The sequence below is a fragment of the Loxodonta africana genome, chromosome 3 (genome assembly GCF_030014295.1).
Source record: "Loxodonta africana isolate mLoxAfr1 chromosome 3, mLoxAfr1.hap2, whole genome shotgun sequence".
In the NCBI taxonomy this organism is placed as follows: Eukaryota; Metazoa; Chordata; class Mammalia; order Proboscidea; family Elephantidae; genus Loxodonta; species Loxodonta africana.
Genome location: NC_087344.1, coordinates 24,281,786 through 24,301,945, shown reverse-complemented (window position 1 = coordinate 24,301,945; position 20,160 = coordinate 24,281,786). Strand labels below are relative to the sequence as shown.

Here is a 20,160-nt window from a genome sequence, read left to right as displayed (position 1 = left end):
GTTTTAATCTGCATTTCTCTCATGGTGCTAAGCACCTTTCCATATGCTTACTGGTCAGCTATTTGCTTTTGTAAAAAGTTCAATTTCTCACTAAATTTTTTACTGGGGACATGTGGTTACAATTACCTTCTCCAGACTGTGACTTGCCTTTGCACTCCCTTAATGGTGTCATGTGATGAAAAGTGCTTAATTTTAATAAAATCAAAATTATCCATTTTTTTCTTTTATGGTTAATTTTTTGGGGTCCTATTTAAGAAATCTTTGTCTACCCCAAGGTCATGAAGGTATAGGAAAGGAAAGGATATTTTAAAATCCAGGGGAATTGTGCCTCGTCTCTGCCTCCTATTGATTTACAACTTCTTAGGATGTATTAGGCACAAAGAAATGATAGGGGAGGAAGACCTACCTAGAGAGAAGTGGGGGCATGGGCCCATTTTGGTGGTAACAACACAGACTCACTCACTGACTCCTCCCCACCACACTAGGCAGCAGTAGAGACTGCCATTGGCCCCAGCTGACAGAGGGGTCCTCCAAGGCTCAGAGGCCACACAGCGGGTCAGTGGAGGAGCTAGAGTTACAAAGCCAAGGCCACAGTGGAATTTGCCACAAGGTAGCCCCAGACTCTGGAGCTAGTGCCACCACCTGCTAACTGCATGACCCTGGACACGTGACTTCACCTCCCTAAACCTCTGTTACCTCCTCTGTAGACTGGAGCTGAGAGTAGTACCCTGTCCCTAAGGGGTTACCCATAACCCAAAACCTGCTGCCATCAAGTCGATTCCAACTCACAGCGGCCCTATACGACACAGCAGAACTGCCCCATAGGGTTTCGAAAGCTGTGATCTTTAAAGAAGCAGACTGCCACATCGTTTTCCTGTGGAGCAGCTGGTGGGTTCAAACTGCCAAACTTTTGATAAGCAGCTGAGTGCTTAACCAATGCACTACCAGGGCTCCTCTTTGGGGTAACAGCCAGCATCAAATGAGCTAACATGCGCAGAGCACTTACCGGCGGGAAGTACCTGCTACGTGGGTAAAATCAAGGGCTCCCGCATTTACTGAGCAGTTGCTTAATGCCCGTCGGGTACTGTGCTAGTGACAACGTCACAAAGATTAAGTCCTCTAATCCCCCTGTGAAACCCATGAAGTAGGGGGATGCTCTCCCCAGAAATCAGTAATAAGTCAACCACTTTGGAAAGCTTGCTTCCTAAACTTGATCTCCTCTCCACCCCAATACAAAGCTTGATTGATACACCGGTCGCGCAGCACTCAGGAACAGGCTCGCTTTTCCCTCTGGGAAGCAGGGGCTGCGCAACGCGGCTCTGCACACAGAGACCAGCCCAGAGAAGACAGGCACCCAGCCACCGTCAGCAGAGGGGTCCCTGGAAGCCATCTGACGGGAAACTTACACTTTCCACATCACAGATTGTTGGTGCCTTTTGATTTTGTTTGTTTGTTTTTTACCGTAGGCTAACCTATTCCTTTTCTAGCCAGATTAAAAAAAAAAAACTTAAGAAAAAAACCTAGGTCCAACTGAATCGTACACGTAAAAATTGTTGACTTCATGAATGTTCTGCTGAGTGTATTTTCAACAACAAAAAATAAAATAAATTTTAAAAAACCCTACACCTGAAAAATACCCATGAAATAAATGCCCAGGAAGTGCCTTTGTGGAAATCAAAGAGAAGGATTAAAGGATTTGAGGATGCCATGATTTCCAATCTACTTTCAACTTCACCAAAATTATTTAAATAGGAACGTCTAATGGCCTTCAAGTGTAAAGCCAGGCCTGCTCGAGGATCCTAAATCTGCTTCTTTCATCTGACCCTCAGCTTTTTTCTTATAAATAAAAAAGGTCGGTGGTGGATGGCCGCTGCAGCAATCAGAGCCCCCTCTGGAAACGGTTTGCTAGGATTATGACGTTCTTTAATCTTGCCTGTTTTTTTTTATGTTTTAGCCCCTGGATATCTGTTATTTTGGTTTTGGGACTTAGAGAAATTCTTTCACGGCACATTTCATCAACAGAAATATGACACTGGAGTCAAGTAGTGTAGGGTCGTAGACCAAGCGCTGTTAGGATGGCTTCAACAAAACCACCTCCATTTGTTACATGTGACTCACAAAACGAGTCGCCCCAGTACTCTACACAGAAAATCCTCTACACTTGACCTGATGGTGGTGTGCACTCCAGACCGTGAACCATGAAGTGACACATGAGAGCTGTGAAATGACGCATCTGTGGTCTTAGGGACTGTGTAGAAATAAATGGCTTATTCCTGAGAGCAACCAAGCTTCCCCAAAGCTGACTTTTGTGGCATTTTTCTTGCAATATAATTAAGTAGCAAAACTTTGCTCTACATTTAATAAGGAATACATTACAGAAACTAAAAAAAATCAGGTTATGATGATAAATTACAATGTCTTTTCCATTCTACATATGAGGTGTAAAAAAAAATTTTTTTTTTTTGAGGTAGACATGCCAAATTTTTACCAAATATTATTTTTCACAGTGGGAATTATATGGTCATTTTATTTATTGGGATCCCCTCCTCCCCACCTGTTTTAAAATTTTCATTCACTTGAAACTCACTGATGAGCTCCTACCCACCCACAAGGCACCAGAGGACAAAGACCGCGCCTAGGGGGGTCTCTGCCCTCACGGAGTTCGCACTCTAATTCCACAGGAACAAACACTATCATATCTACCCACTACAGTAGTAACTGTCAAATTCTTCTGCCCATAGTCACAATGAGACTCAGCACAAACACATACACCAGGTAGCTTCAATAAGCTTCCCAAGTCTGTCCTTAGTCAAGAGGCTATCCTTTTCTAAGGCTTCTCAAGACCCACTAAATGGATGTCATGAGCCACCACTGGGTCTGCTGTGTTCCCTGCTGTATACTCAACACTGGGCACAATGCGTTGACAATGTGGAAAGGGTAAAAGAGAAGTCCCCCACGACAGGGGGAAGCATACGACAGCGGCCACAAGTGGGAGGTAAGGCAAGAAATCCACACCTGCAGAGGCCTCACCTGCGACAGGCCATCCCAACCACCCCAGGCCGAGGACTTCCTGATGACACCAGTGCTTATTTAGCTAATCATCCCACAAATATGAACTGACCGCTGCAGGCAGAGTTCCAGGCAGCAAGTCCTTGCCTGGTGGAGCTGACAACTGAGTGGCAGAAGCAAACACACAAATAAACGTTCCACGATGTCATGTAGGGTATATAATTGCTATGAGAAAACAATCCAACAGGACAAGGGGGAGTTGACAGGAGGCATTCTTTCAGTCTCAGTGGCCAGGGATGGTCTCGGCGACGACGATGAGGGCCATATGAGCAGAGGCCTGAGGTGAAATGCTTGAGGTGAAATGTGAGCCCCATAGCTATCTTTGGGCAGTGTGTCCTGGCAGAGGAAACAGCAACTGCAAAGGCGCTGAGGTAGGAGGGTGCTTGGCGTGTTCCATGGCACAAGGCGGTCCGTGTGGTTGGAGTGGAGAGAGCAACAGGAGCAGGGCAGCAGGGGACGTCACATGTGGGGAGGGCAGGTCTCGGGCCTCCAGAGCCTGGGGAGGTGGTAGGATTCTACTCTAGATGCAATGGGAAGCAACTGGAATGTTCTGGGAAGGGGAGGGACAAGGCCTGAGATGTTTTTGGAAAATTTCTCTGGATACGCTGATGGAATGGATGTGAGGGTAACAGAGAGAGGAGGTAAGAAAGAACAAGATAACCAGCATGGCCTCAGCTAGCACATGCTTTTGAAATTGAAAAAGGCACCCCTTCCTCAGGCTGGCCAGCCCTTGAGCAAGGCTTGGATTTCAGCCCCGACTCACAACCCTGAGTTGGGCTGGCAATTGAAGTTGCTGTTTACTGAGACAAGGCAAATGACTACGGGAGGAATTAAGGGGCTTTGATCAGAGAGGTTAAGTCATTTGTCCAAAGTCACACAGGGAACAGACTTCTCTCTGACTCCAAGGTCTGAGAAACTGATTCAGGCTAAGGATCAAAAGCTGTAGGAGGCGAGCCTAGGAGGGCAAGGAAGGACAGGCACTGGAAGCAAAGAGAATCACTCCAACAAGGATGTTCCAGAGAAACAAGCAAGGTGGCTCACGCACCCTAGGCAGCAGGCTGTGATCAGAATTGCACCCGGCAGTCCTCAGGGCACATCAGCTCCCAGGGGCAGTCCTCAGGGCACATCAGCTCCCAGGGGCACGTCAAGCAGCCCTCTGTGCTGCAGCATCACCATTAGGACAATGAGACCATCTACCATGCCACTTTGCTGGGACTTTAGGGGAAGTCAGGGTGGCACACATCGGACCCCCAAGATTCCCACTGTAACAGGTGAGGCAGTAACTGCCCTGTGGCCACCTGCTTCCTGAGCCAGCAGGGTGTGACTTGTCGGTGAAAGGAGAACTTAAAAACACCCTCAAGAGCCACTTTAAGTCCAAACCAAAAACCAAACCAAATCAAACTCACTGCTGTAAAATCGATTCCAACTCACAGCGACTCTATTAAGACAGGGTAGAACTGCCCCATAGGATTTCCAAGGAGTGGCTGGTGGGTTTGAACTGCTGACCTTTTGGTTAGCCAAGCTCTTAACCATAAGCCCATCACTATTAAAAACAGGACCCAGCCTTCTTCCTCATACTCACAGCTGGTAAATTTCATACTGAGCAAAACACAGGCTGCTGCCTGTGACAAGTGCCCACAAACAAAAGTGAAGACGTGCCCCATTAGCAAGATAACTGAGTCCCAAAGCTCTGGGAGCCAGTCTGGGGCTCACAGGACCAAGGGGGGGAGAGGGATAGTTTATGCCCTGCTAATATCTGCCTATGGAGCTCTGCTGGCACAGTGGTTAAACCAGTCAGGCTGCTAACCGAAAGGGTGATGGTTTGAACCCACCAGCCGCCCCACAGGAGAAAGATGTGACAGTCTGCTTCCATAAAGATTACAGCCTTGGGAACCCTATGAGGCAGTTCCATTCTGTCCTATAGGATCGCTCTGAGTCAAAATTGACTTGACAGCAATGGGTTTTTGTTTTGTTTTGTTTTTAATTGCCTGTTGCCTTTTAAGGGAAATATCAATGTCTCCTTTCCCCCTGCCCTGTGAAATTCAAGCTCCCTGCAAACCCGCTACACCTGGTGCTTTCTTCAAGGCCCTTTCCCACATATAAAGATAAATTAACAATGTATTTCACATGTCCATTAAATTTATATCCTCAAAAAAGCAGTATCATCAGTAAGCAGTTAACAAAAAACTTCAACCCAGAAATCACCAACTGCGTGGAGAAACTGCAACACTCGTACACACTCGTCCGTGGCTGGCATGTACGACCGCACAGCTGCTGTGGAAAACAGCTTGGCTGTTTCCCAAAAGGTTAAACATAGAATTACCGTATGACCCAGCCATTCCACTCCTGGGTATATACCCAAAAGCATGTAAAGCAATGACTGAACCAGATGCATATACACCAACGTTCACTACAGCATATTCACAATAAGCCAAAAGGTAGAAACCAACTGTTACCTATTCAGTTGTGTCCCCCCAAAATATGTGTTGTAAATCTTACTACGCCTGTGGTTATCATCCCATTTGGAAATTGGTCTTCTCTGTTATAAGGAGCCATGGTGGCGCAGTGGTTAAGCACTCGACTGCTAACCAAAAGGTTGGCAGTTCGAACCCACCGGCTGCTCTGAGGGAGAAAGATGTGGCAGTCTGCTTCCATAAAGATTACAGCCTAGGAAACCCTACAGAGCAGTTCTACCCTGTCCTATAGGGTTGCTATGGGTGGAGGTGGCAACCTGTTGGGGTTTCTCTGTTATGTTAATGAGGCAGTATTAGTGTCAGGTGTGTTTTAAGTCAGCCTCTTCTGAGATTTAAAACAGCACATTAAGCAAGCAGAAAGCAAGCAGAGAGAGGGGAAGGTAGGTGCCATGCCACATGCAGATCACCGATCGCCAAGGAATAGAAGCTGAAAAGCCACGAGGACCTTCCCCCACAGCAGAGAGCCGCCTTCTGAGCCAGCGCCTGAATTCAGATTTCTAGCCTCCTAAACAGAAAATAAATTTCTGTTTGTTAAAGCCACCCACTTGAGGTATTTCTGTTATAGCAGCACTAAATAACTAAGAAGAAACGCTGGTGGTGCAGTGGTTAAGAGCTACATTTGCTTACCAAAAAAGGACGGAGTTCGAATCCACCAGACACTCCTTGGAAACTGTATGGGGCAGTTCTACTCTGTCCCTATGAGTCAGAATCGACTCCACAGCAATGGGTTTGGTGTTTTGGTTTAGATAACTAAGACACAACCCAAGTCCATCAGCAGATGGTAGGATAAACAAAATGTGGTATATCCAGACAATGGAGTATTATTCAGCCATAAAATGAGATGAATTTCTCGTACATGCTACCACATGGGTGATCCTTGAAAACATTATGCTCCGTGAAACATGTCAGACACAAGAGAACGGATACTGTATGATCCCGCGTATATGAAATACCTAGATAGGCAACTCTATCAAGACTAAAATAGATCAGTGGTTACCAAGGACTGGGGGAAAGGGAAAAGGCGGGGGGGGGGGGTAAAAAAATAATCTCTTTCAGGTAAAGTTTTGTTAAAACCAAAAAATTAGTCGATTTCGATTAATGGCAACCCCATGTGTGTCAGAACAGAACACACAGGGTTTTCATAGGGATATGGGTTGGGGCAAGGACTAAATGACAAATGAAAATTGCTTAGAACAGTGCCTGCACATAGTAAGGCAGTTTTCAATGGCGGATTTTTTCAGAAGTAATTTGCCATGCCTTTCTTCCAAGGCACCCCTGGATGGACTTGAGCCTCCAACCTTTCAGGTAGCAGCCCAGCATATTAACCATTTGCACTATCCAGGGACTCCAAATTTTGTTAAAGGATATACACACATCTGTAGCAGAAAAAAATCACTGCACCTAATGTCCCTTTTTATGGATGACGGACAACTTCTATAAGGAGGATAGCAACTGCAGCTCGATTTAAACTCAGGTTCACGCTTGATGTGTTCCTCTTCATGTTATTTCCCCCCAATATTCCAGCAGCTGTTACTTTCCTTTTATAGTAGAAGCTTTTGCACATTCCTTGAACTCTGATTACTTTAAAAGTTCAACTCTCTTAAGTGTTCCAATGTCACAAGTTATAAGGAAATACATGTAATGGAAAATGAACATTTGTTATTTTTAAAAACCTATGCCACCAAATGCACGCCCTTCTTCCCAGTGCCTTAAGGTAAAGTTACAAAGCATATATATTTTCAATATTAAAGACAAAATGAAGGAGTTGCTTCCTTTGCTATCATTTTGAAAATTTACAGGCTTATCACAGTAGGACTAGAATACAGTATCTATCTCAACCCATCAGAATGTTGTAGGGATTGTAAGAAATGAGGATAGCTATCAGCTGTTTAGCACTTAATATGTGCAGGCACCATTCTAAGCACTGTACGTTTGTCACTTAGTTCTTGCCACAACCCTGTGAGGTGGGTGCTATCACCGCCCCCTTTTACAGATAATGAGACGGATGTGAGCAAGGAGAACAGGGCCCTTGTCTGTCTGCTCCGGCTGAGTCCCCAGCTCCTGGAGCAGTGCCCGGCTAGTGGGGGACGCTCAATGCACACTTGTTCACTCTATGAATGGGGCATGAGTGGTAGGGTCACTTCTTGCACAACTCCAGGGGGCACCATTCACAATGTGTTCCATCTAAAGTCAGCGTAAATGGGTCCCTCTGTGCCATGGCAGCCCTGATGACAGAGGCCAAAACCAGCTGCAATGACTGAGGGCTTACTATGTGCCAGGCACTGTTATCCCCATTTCACTGTGGCACAGGGGAAAAGTGGCAAAGCCAGGACTCCAATCTGGGCAGTTGGCTTCAGAGCCCTTGGTGAAGAGATATCCCTGGACCTCAGCATCTTCAGTGGCAGAATTTTGTTCACCAGACATCCACTCAGCACACTTAGGCCCTTGCAGACTCCCCATATCAGATAAACGGCTAAGTACTGGGTAACACGGGAACCGCAGAAGTAATCTAGGCTTACCTCCCAACATTCTGAGGGTCCACAAGGAGTGGCAGAGGTATGCCTCTAATTTAGATGTTCACCTAAAGAAATCGTTACTGACAGGAAAAGTGTGGAGACCATTGCACTGCCCTATACCTGATGATGTCACTACCCTGATCAAAAATCTCCAAGAACCATCTCTCCTGAAGGGCTGCAAACAAAATGATTTCAGGTGGCACGTGGAGGAACACTTAGGATTTTCATAATTATTGATTTAAAGGAAATGAGGGGGAAAATATATTACCAGCGGAGCCCTGGTGGCGCAGTGGTTAAGTGACATAGCTGCTAATGAAACGGTCGGCAATTCAAATCCACCAGCAGCTCCCTGGAAACTCAATGGGGCAGTTCTACTCTGTCCTACAGGGTAGCTATGGGTTGGAATTGACTTGGCAGCAAAGGGTTTGGTTTTTGTATATATAACCAGCACTTCAAACCTGGGGTTTCTGGGATATAGGATGGTTCTAGGTTCTATTTTTAGTGTTTTAAACACTTAATTTACCAAAAAAAAAAAAGTGAACAACATTAAGGCCAACAAATTCGAGTGCTACTGTATGTCAGGTGCTGCAGTGTTAAGGTGCTTCCCATGTTATCTCAGGCAATCCTCAAAGCACCCATTTGAGCTGGCCTCATCATCATACTTGTTTCACAAGTGCGGGGACCTATTGTTCAGTGCCTTACTCAAAACCAGCTAGGATTTCGAGGACTGGATGCAAATTCAGCAGGTCTGATTCCAGAACAAGCACTTCTCATCACCACCCCATACTGTCCACACATGGCATCCTACACCCCTATTCCAGGGGGTGCTGAGATTTGGGAAACACTGGCCTGGAAAGTCAAAAGACCAACAACAGCAGCTACCCCTTACCGCTTACAACCCACCCCCAGTCCTAAGCCAAGCACTTCACACACATATTCATTCAATTCCCCCAAAGACCCACTAGTTCACTTCAAAAATGTTCACGGGGGGGGGGGGGCCTACTGTGTGCCAGGTCCAGGGTATACTGCACAGAACCAGGCAGACATGGCCCCTGTTCTGATGGGACTCGAGTAGGATGGACGTGTAACTACAAATTGGGATAACTGCTACAATGGAAAGGATCAACGTGATGTATCAGTGTGTAGCAGAAGGGAACAATGACCAGTCCGGGTGGTCAGGGAAGGTGTCCCTGAAGTGGCATCCCTGCCAGTCAAAACACAAGCCTGGACATCTTCCCTGATCTTGCATGAATGCCACCTCTTCCAATGCAAGCCTCCCTAATCTCTGGTTCCCCCAACTCCCCTGCACTTCCACTGTGTCCCCCTCACAGGGCACATGTGAATGACAGGCCACGGAGGGTTGATCCCTGCACACCCCATCCCACCCACTTTTGCTACATCTACTTATACCTGTTTCTCCTACAAAACTGGAGAGACTTCTTGAGGGCAGCCAAACCCAAAACATGGGGCACCCAGTAGAGATTCAACAAATATTTGTTGAGCAATGAAGAAGGAGATCAGACCATACAATAAGAATAGTGCTTCATACCTGCCAGGAACCATTTTACAGGCTTTCACCAGCCCCATCTGTGAAATTATCCCCATTTCACAAACAAGGAGACTAAAAGGCCCAGAGAGGTTAAGCCCCTTGCCTAAGGTCACACAGCTAAATGACCAACAGCGCCAGGAATCAAACTTGAATCCAGTCTGTCAATTCAAACTGAAAGCTTGTTTCAAATTCCTGGGAAGCGCCTCTTAACACTTATATCCTTTCTACTCTCCCGAAAGATCACTCATAAAAAATTACAATTGGTATGTCTGAGATCAGCACGAAACACTTGCCTGAAAAGTCTACGTTTTAAGTAACTGCCTTAATCTGGAAAATAAATTGGGAGAGTGGGCAAAGGATACAAAACAAAAACAATGTTTCAACAGCAAATCTTTCCCTCCATCCTCTCCACCCCACCCCACCCCCCCCCCCGCCCGCTTGCCGCCGACCTCTCCCCTCACTTCAGGGCAGTGTTTTGAAGTCACTACCTGCAAGAAATTGGGGGAGTTATTTACGTTTCCTTGAAAGTCTGGAATGACGTGCTATTTATTAAATTTTAGGTCGGCTTTCTGATTACCAAAAGGGCTGCTAACGCTCATGTCCAGGCGACAATGGGCACATGTGTGTTTTTTCATACTCAGCCCCAACCACAGCCTCGCCAAAAGGCAACATTCAGGTCGGACCCGCTACAACGTAGCCAGAAAAGCCCCGACGCCTAGCTATTGTTGCAGCCTCCCCAGAGAACGCGACACCGGACGGACCCCTGGCCCGTCGAAGGGGAGGCGAGCTTTGTCCGACGACCCCGGCGAGAGCGCGCGCGGGGGGCGCGCGGCCTCCACGAGGCCCGGGCCCCCCTTCCCTGGGCCCGCCCGCCCGCGGATACTGTAGTCACCGCGGCCTCCCTACACTGTGGCCTTCCCCGCGCGCGCGGCGGCGGGCCCGGGCTTCTTGACCCTCGGGCGCCGCCGTACCCCGGCCCCGCTCCGGGCGCCGGCGGCCCCCTCCCCCCTCGGCGCCCCGGCTCCATTCAAACCGTCTTCCCAAGGCCCGCGCCGCATTCCCCTCGCAGCCCGCGTTCCTTACCCGAACTGCGGGCGGCGTTGCCTTCCCGGCGCCGCCCCCGCCCCTCCGCGCGGGGCCGGGGGCACAGTGGGCGTCTCGCCTCTCTTCACGAAACAAAGAAACAGCCGCCGCCGAGCGAAGGGAAGCCCTGAGCGCGCGCCCGCCTCGGCCGCCCCCCCACCGCCCGCGCCCCCGCTGCGCGCGCGCGCGCGCCGACTTCCCTCCCCCCACGGACGGCCTCTAGAGTTCCGCTGGCGCCCGGCCTCGTGCGCGCGCTCGCCGGCCCTTCTACCCCTCGCGCGCGTGCGCGCCCGCGCGAGAGCAAGGGGAGGTGGGCGGGACCCAGAAGGAGCACGCGCGCGCGACGCACCTCCCAGCTCGGTCCGGAATGGCCCTGCGCCTGCGCATAGGCATCTTCCTCCTCCGCACGACGCGCGTCCACACGCCGCTGAGCATGCGCGGAGTGGGTGTCACTGCGGCGGCAGGTTGGGGGATGGGGCAGGGTGGTCGCGGGTTGTGCGGGCAGGGGCTGGCCGAGGGACCCTGAGGCTCGGATACGAACACTCGGAGCCGTGCATGAGGGCGAGAGACAGGCCAACAGGGGCCGGGGCTGCGCAGAGTCGTCCGCGGGCCAGTGACCGGCCTGGGAACCGCTTTCGTCCCTGGCCCGGGGCGGCGGGGCCTGTTCTGCGAGGCCAGACAGGCTCGGCTGTGATCGCCTTCTCTGCAACACCCACCGAGTACCATTAATAAATTAGTTCAGCAGATATTTATAGAGCTGCTACTGCGTCCCAGGCGCTGGTGCTGTAGTACCGAACAGACCTTTGAAATCCCAGCCGGTGTGGAGCTGAGGGTCTAGTGTGGGGGGCGAGGCAGACAAGAAAAAGATAAGTAAAATATGTTGTAGGACGGAGACATGCAGTGTCGTGGAAACTTTAAATAGGGCAAGCTGGGAAGGTCTCGCTGCGAAGACGACTTCTCACTAAACGTGACAGCAGTGAGGGACAGAGCTTGTTCCTACCAAAGGGACTGGCAAGTGGGAAGGCCTTAGGACTCCAGGGCTCTTATCTGTATTTTTAAAATACTTTCAGCGCCACCTCATTCGGCCCCTAACCGGACAAGAGCTCACCAAGGTCAAGTCCCACAACCTGTAGTACTCGGCCTGGGCTGCTCCTCCCACTGCTTCGCCCAGGCCTGCTCTTCCTCATTTTTTAGGTTTCAGCTGACTTTCAGCACTTCAGACCTGCCTTCTTTTTGATCACTGCCTACTTTTCCCTTCCTTCATATTTCATGGATAGTCTCTTTTATCATCTGTCTTCTGCATCTCAATTTAAACGGCAAAGATGTAACCAGTTGTAGTCACTAGCGAATACCCAACATCTAGCTTGGTGCTCTCCTCCCCAACATAATAGAAGAAAAAAAAAAAAACCCTGTTGCCGTGGGGTAGATTCCGAGTCATAGCAACCCTATAAGACAGAGCAGAAGTGACCCATAGGGCTTCCGATAGTGGATTCAAACCGTGGATCTTTTGGTTAGCAGCTGACCTGTTAACACTGCGCCACCAGGGCTCCATACCTCGACATAATAGACACTTTAAAAATTGTATTGAAAGAATAATAGAGACTGTCTCTTGAGTGTATTTGTGCCAGGTGTCGTACCTACATCAGCCCAAGGTGAGTGACTTGCAGTTTCTAGCAGAAGGTGAGATCTCATGCTGGAGTCCAAAAGACCTGGATTTAAAACCTGACTCCAGTATTATTAGCTGGGTGATACCAGGCAAGTTCCCTTGTCCCATCTACATAACAATTTCTTCACCTGGAAAATGGGAACAATAATGGCACCCACCTCACAGGCTGCTTATAGCAAGTAATGTTGAGTAATGCACAGAAAATGGACAAGTAGGTCTGAACCTCAGCCTCTCTCATTCAAGTAGTATTTGTTAAGTTCCCTCAACATGTCAAGCACTGAGCTGGTCACAGGCCTACAGTGACTTACCAAGGGTTCCTACCCACGGAGCACACAGTCCATGTGTTAGTCAACTGTCTCCCATGCTGGTTACTAATATGTGATAGAAAAGAAAAGTCCCCAGGATGCAACGAGATCATAACGGGGTCTTCCTGGATTGAGGAGTCACAGAAACCTCTCTGAGGAAATGGTATTGATGCCAAGAAGGATGAGCAAGAGCAGGGAGAAGGAGGGCACTAGGTAGAGGATCAGGACCCTGAAAAGAATAAGAGCATGGGAACAGAAAAAGACCTCTGTGGCTGGAAGAAATGGTGATGGGGGGCAAGGGGGCGTGGTCAGCAGCAGTCATACCAGGCAGAGCATTGAGGGCTGAGGTGAGGATTCTTAACTTTTTCTGTAGCACAGAGGGAACCAGTTGAAGGGCTTTAATCAGGAGAATCCCGTGACTGACTGCTGGGCAGAGATTAGGCTGGAGGAAAAGGAGAGGCAGTGAGAGTCCATTAAGGCTATTGGAGTGGCCCAGGTTGAGAGGATGGCAGCTTAAACTAGAGTGAAGATGGTTGAGATGGAGAGGGGTGGAGGAAATTAGAGGCAGAATGGATAAACCTTGAAAGACTGGACCTGATGGGTGAAGGAGAAGGGGGGCTAAGAGTGAGACTTGGGCTTTCTGTGTAGCTGGGACAATGGAGACCTAGAAACCCTGGAAGGGAAGGATCTAGAATCCTGTTTTGGTTTAGGGACAAGATGCCTATAGAAAACAATCCTATAGACCAGTGATTCTGGGCTATACCTTGGAGTCCCTGGGGGAACTTTAAAAAAAGCTGATGCCTTTAGCTCTTATATTTTGGTCTGTAATCCCTTGCAAGTTAATGTTTATGTATGGTATGAGGTAAGGCCTGAAGTTCAATGTTTTCCATAGAGGTAGCCAACCATTCTAATGCCTAGTGTTCCCTACTGTCCTTTTGCCCCATTAAATTACCTTGTTACTTTTGTCAAAAAAAAAATCATTTGACCATTTAAGTATGGGTCTGTTTCTGGACTATTTATTGATCTATATGTCGACCCTTAAGCCTATACCACGCTGTCTTCAATAATAAGTCTTGAAATGAGGTAGGGTAAGTTTTCCAGCTTTGTTCTTTTTTAAAAAAAAAAATATTTTGACAAAGTCCTTTGCATTTCTACCATTTAGAATTTTAGAATCGGCTTGTCAATATCTACCCAAAAACCTGATGAGATTTGTATTAAGATTGCATTGAATCTGCAGGCCAATTTAAAGAGAATTACAGTTTTAACAATATTACGTCTTCCAATCAATGAACATGGTCTATCTCTCCATTTACTTAGGGCTTCTGTAATTTCCCTTAAACTTGCTCTAGTGAAGTCTTTCCTGCTCCACTGAAGTAACTCTTGTCAATGTCACAGGGACCTTCCCATTGCTGAATCCAGTGGTTAATTCTCATCTTCGCCTTCCTTTACCTCTCAGCAACACTTGACCCGTTCCTTCTTCCTTGGAACAACTTCCCCACTTAGTTTCCAGAACACCACACTCTCCTGGTTTTCTTCCCACCTCATTGTCGGCTCCTTCTCAGTCTCCTGTGCAGCTTCCTCCTTGTCACACTAAACTCTTAATAGTAAACTGCCCAAGAATGCAGATCTTGGTCCTCTATCTACATTCACCCCCTTGGCTTCCAGGCATGTGACTTTACAAAACCACCTACATGCCGATGTCTTCCAAGTGTGTACCTCCTGCCTTGACCTTTCCCTTACACTTCACAAAGCTATCTCCCAGACACCACTGCTTGGATGTTTAATAGGTGTTAAAATTTAGGTTCCATCATGTCTCTCTTTTGCTCAGAACCCTCCAGTGGCTCTCTTCTTCCCTAGAGTGAAAGACGAAGTTAGTCCTCACAGTGACATACAGACCCTTTGCTCCCTCCCTGATAAACGATTCCATTTATATAACATTCTTGAAATGACAACATTTAAAAATTGAGGACAGGTTAGTGGTTGCCAAGAGGGAAGTGGGTGTGGTTATAAAGAGCATGTCGTGGATTGAATTGTGTCCCCCAAAATTATCTGTCAACCTGGCTAGGTCCTGATTCCCAGTATTGTACGATAGTCTACCATCGTCATCTGATGTGATTTCCCTATGTTTCGTAAATCCTATCACTATGACGTAAAGAGATGGATTAGTGGCAGTTATACGGAAGAGATCTACAAGAGTAGATAGTGTCTTAGGCTAATCTGTTTTCAGATATAAAAGAGAGAAGCAAGTAGAGAGACACGGGGACCTCATACTACCAAGAAAGCAGCCAGGAGCAGAGTGTGTCCTTTGGACCTGAGATTCCTGTGCTGAAATGCTCCCAGACCAAGGGAACACTGATGCATCACAAGGACCTTCCTCCAGAGCTGACAGGGAAAGAAAGCCTTCCCCTGGAGCCAGCGCCCTGAATTTGGACTTACAGCCTACCGGAGTGTGAGAGAATAAACTTCTGTTTGTTAAAGCCACCCACTTGTGGTATTTCTGTTATAGCAGCACTTACTGATGAAGATCAAAGACCACAGATTTCAGTATGGATTACACCTCAACATAAAAGAAAACAGAAATCATCACAACTGGACCAATAAGCAACATCATGATAAACGGAGAAAGGATTGAGGTTGTCAAGGATTTCGTTTTACTTGGATCCACAGTCAACGCCCATGGAAGCAGCAGTCAAGAAATCAAAAGACACATTGCATTGGGTATATCAGCTTCAAGAGATCTCTTTAAAGTGTTAAAAACCAAAGATGTCACTTTGAGGACTAAGGTGCACCTGACCCAAGCCATGGTGTTTTCGATCACCCCCTATGCTTGGGAAAGCTGGACAATGAATAAGGAAAACCAAAGAATTGATGCCTTTCAATTGTTGTGTTGGTGAAGAATAATGAATATACCATGGACTGCTGAAAGAACGAAAAAATCTGTCTTGGAAGAAGTACAACCAGAATGCTCCTTGGAAGCAAGGATGGTGAGACTACATCTCATATAATTTGGACATGTTGTCAGGAAGGATCAGTTCCTGGTTAAGGACATCATGCTTGGTAAAGCAGAGGTTCAGTGAAAAAGAGGAAGACACTCAACGCGATGAATTGACACAGTGGTTACGACAATGGGCCCAAGCATAGCAACAATTGTGAGGATGGCACAGGACCAGGCAGTGTTTCGTTCTCTTGTGCATGGGGTCTCTATGAGTCTGAACTGACTCAACAGCACCTAACAACAACAACAACAGCACTAGATGACCAAAACATGGCAACAAGAATGACCCTTATACTGTCAGAACTGTTCAGTATCTTGCCTGTGGTGGTGGATATCTGAACTTACATAGATGACAAAATTGTTTAGAACTTAATACACACACATGGACACAAATGAGTACAAGTAAAACAGGACTATGAATATGATCAGTGGATTGAATCATTGTCAGTATCGTGGCTGTGATATACTGTAGCTTTGCAAGAGGTTACTGTTATGGATTGAATTGTATCCCACAAAAATGTGTGCCAACTTGGCTAGGCCATGATTCCCCGTATTGTGTGATTGTCCACCATTTTGTCATCGGATGTCATTTTCCTATGTGTTTTAAATCCTGCCTCTATGATGTTAATGAGGCAGGACTCAATCTACAAGATTAGGTTATATCTTGAGTCAATCTTTTGAGATAAAAGAGAGAGAAGTGAGCAGAGAGACAGGGGACCTCATACCACCAAGAAACAATGCCAGGAGCAGAGCATATCCTTTGGACCTGAGGTTCCTGCACTGAGAACCTCCTAGACCAGGAGAAGGTTGATGGCAAGGACCTTCCCCCGGAGCTAACAGAGAGAGAAAGCCTTTCCCTGGAGCTGGTGCCCTGAATTTGGACTTCTACCCTCCTAGACTGTGAGAGAATAAATTTCTCTTTGTTAAAGCCATCCACTTGTGGTATTTCTGTTGCAGCAACACTAGATAACTAAGACAGAAATTTGGTAACGGGAATAGGATGCTACTCTAACAAATATCTAAAATGTGGAAGCAGTTTTGAAACTGTGAATGGACAGAGGTTGGAAGAGTTTTAAAGTGCCTAATTGTAAAGGCCTGCATTGCCTTAAGAGACTGTTGGTGGAATTATGGAAGCCAAAGAAAATTCTGGTGAGGACTCAGAAGGAAGCGAGGAAAGCTGTTACCCTGGGAATGGCACAGACAGCAAGAAGCAGCAGCAGAGAAACAGCAGCAGCAGAACCAGGGGACAGGCACAAGACAGCACTGGAGCCGACCCACAGAGTGACAGAGCTGAGTGCCTTTGGCAAGAGGCTTCCTGGCAGGGTGGGTGCCTCCAAGCACTATCAGTGGAGGTAAAAAGCTTTAGAACACTTGCCCAAGCATGGGCAGACATAGGCAGTGAGGCCCAAGGGGCCGAGAAGCCAAGGAGCCAGGAAGCAGAAGCTGAAGAGACAAGGAACGCAGGAAGCAGAGCTGCCTTAGTCTCAAAGGGTATGGCCGTCAACTCTGGGGTCTCAAAGGGTAGAGTCGCCACTCTGATGGACTAGGAGAGTGGGGCTGCCCATATTTGAGGGAGCAGAGTTGACCTTACAGTGGGCCTGGAAGGCAGAGCTCAAGCCCAGGGCCAAGGGGCCATCACTCAGAATCCAGAGAGTGTGGCCAATATTTAGGGTCTGGGGGTCAGGGCCATTGTGTAAATGGTCTCAGAGATCAGAGGATTATTTTTACTCCTTGAGAGCTAATGTCATGTGTTCTGCTGACTTGCTTGGTGCCTGTTTTACCTTCTTTCCCTCCAATTTCTCTCATTTGTAATAGAAATGTCTAGTTTGTGCCTGTTCCAGCATTGTACCTTGGGAGCAGCTAACTTGTATTCTATATTTCACAGATGAAGAGGAAATTTTTGGATTTTGGACTTCGAGTTGAATTAAGACTTTTGATATGCTGGAGTGAATGTGTTTTACATGGGGCAAGGACATGACTTTGGGGGGGGGCCCAAAGGGTGGAATGTTATGGATTGCATTGTGTCCCCCAAAAATGTGCATCAACTCTGCTAGGCCATGATTCCCAGTATTGTGTGATTGTCTACCATTTTGTCATCTGATGTGATTTTCCTATGTGCTGTAAATCCTACCTCTATGCTGTTAATGATGCAGGATTAGAGGCAGTTATGTTAATGAGGCAGGACTCAATCTACAAAATTATGTTGTATCTTGAATCAATCTCTTTTGAGATATAAAAGAGAGAAATGAGCAGAGAGATAGGGGGACCTCATATAACCAAGAAAGCAAAGCCAGGAACACTTGTCCTTTGAACCCAGGGTCCCTGTACTGAGAAGCTCCTTGACTTGGGAAGATTGATGACAAGGACCTTCCCCCAGAGCCAACAGACAGAGAAAGTCTTCCCCTGGAGCTGGCACACTGAATTCAGATTTGCAGTCTCATAGACTGTGAGAGAATAAATTTCTCTTTATTAATCCCATCCCCTTGTGGATTTCTGTTGTAGCAGCACTAGATAACTAAGACAGTAATGATTGGGGGAGTTGGAAAAGGGCACAAGGGATCTGTCTGTATTATTTCTTAGAAATGCATGTGAATCTACAATTATCTCAATAAAATTTCAATTAAAAATATTGAATCAATATGCAGGTAATTACTGATCCCAGCAGTATTATATATGTCAGATACTATGTGAGCCTTTTGTTTCTATAGCTGTATGAAAGATTTAAAGATTTTATTTTTAACATATATATGAAGATCATAATGCTAGCCTTGGGGTAAGAATTATAACAAACATATTAACATGAGATTAAACTAAGTAAAGCTACTGGTCACTTGCATTTTTTGGATGTTTTTAAGCTGCCATCTAGAGAAGCTGGAGAGATACTTAATGCAATGTTTATGAGGAAAACTTGGGCTCTGAGACTTGGAGACTGGGAAGTAGCCTGAATTAACTGAGTGTGTTGGTCTCTCTTACTTTTGTATGAATGTGAGTGTGTATATGTGTTTAATCTTAGAAAACAAAATTCTTCTACAGCATTCCTGGGTATCTGACCCCTGAAGGATCAGAGGAGCAGCAGCAGGATCTAGTCAGTATATGCTTCTCCCCCTCTATGAGGTGTGAAACCCCCTTGAGGTAAACAATTTGGCCTTTGGTCCTGGTTCCTGAAAGTTAGACCACAATTGGGAGCTGGCCAGACCAAGAGCCACCAACTGGGGACCCATTTCTGAATAAGCCTCAGAAACCCACTATCCCACAAGGATTCCTTAAGCCTCAGGCAGCATGATGTAATCTATCATGACCCTGTGGTGAGGCCAATAAAGGCCTCAGAAGCCGGAGGCTCAGTAGGGCTTCCTGGGTGGTGAAAGCAAACATCTGCTCTCAGGAGGGTAAGCGTGTACCCTGGGGGCATGGCAGCTCTGCACTGAGACGCCTCTCAGACTTTGCCCTTTGTGTTTGTATCCTTTTTTTCTGCTAGATTATAGATAGCCCTTTCCCTGGAGATTGTGAGTCCTTTCAATATGTTGGAAACCCTGGTGGTGTAGTGGTTAAGCGCTACGGCTGCTAACCAAGAGGTCGGTAGTTCAAATCCACCATGCGCTCCTTGGAAACTCTATGGGACAGTTCTACTCTGTTCTATAGGGTCGCTATGAGTTGGAATGGACTCAACGGCAGTGGGTCTGGTTTTTGGTTTTCAATATATTATCAGACCTAAGAAATAGAGAAGAGGCTGATACCTGCTGACCTAGCCCCAGGTTAATGAAAATGAGAGAGAAAGGGCTGTGAGAAACAGCTGGAGTCTGAACTGACCATTGAAGGTATTATGGATTGAATTGAGTCCCCCTCCCCCCAAAAAAAATATGGGTTATAAATCCTAACCCTTATACCTGTGTTTGGAAGGAGGCTTGGTAGCACAGTGGTTAAGAGTTTGGCTGCTAACTGAAAGTTCAGCAGTTTGAACCCACCAGCAGCTTCAGGGTAGGAAGATGTGGTAGTCTGATTCTGTAAAGATTACAGCCTAGGGAAACCTTGTGGGGCAGTTCATCCCATTTGGAATTGACTAGAAGGCTGTGGGTTTTGGTTTTATACATGTGGTTATAATTCCATTTGGGAACGGCTTTTTTGTTGTTGTTGTTGTTATGTTGATGAGACAGTATTAGTGTAGGGCGTGTTTTAAGTCAATCTCTTTTGATATAAAGAGATTAAACAAGCAAGCCAGCAAGCAGATATGGGGGAAGAGAGCTGCCAAGCTACATGAAGATTGCTGAGGAACAGAAGAGACAAGGACTTTGCTCCAGAGCCGACAGAGAGCGAAAGCCTTCCCCTAGAGCTGGCACCCTGAATTCAGAATTCTAGCTTCCAAAACTGTGAGAAAATAAATTTCTGTTTGTTAAAGCCACCCACCTGTGGTATTTCTGTTATAGCAACACTAGATAAATTAAATAGAATTGACGTTGAGATTTCTACAGGACTCAGTTGGTGTGTGGGGTGGGATTTATTATCTAC

The 20,160-nt window shown here is 46.8% G+C and overlaps 1 protein-coding gene across 6 annotated transcripts in view; it reads right to left on the bottom strand.

Annotated features, from left to right (window-relative positions):
* The window catches only part of SMARCA4 (SWI/SNF related, matrix associated, actin dependent regulator of chromatin, subfamily a, member 4), a 100,864-nt gene extending 90,037 nt beyond the window's left edge, over positions 1–10,827 (bottom strand). For 4 of the 6 annotated variants that reach the window (XM_064280672.1, XM_023552417.2, XM_023552418.2 and 1 more), the window contains exon 1: positions 10,692–10,826. The gene's annotated coding sequence lies outside the window, so the exon portion shown is untranslated. Of the gene's footprint in view, positions 1–10,691 lie in introns of all 6 variants that reach the window. The other 2 variants (XM_064280673.1, XM_064280676.1) reach the window with 1 other exon arrangement.
* Positions 10,828–20,160: the final 9,333 nt, after the last annotated feature.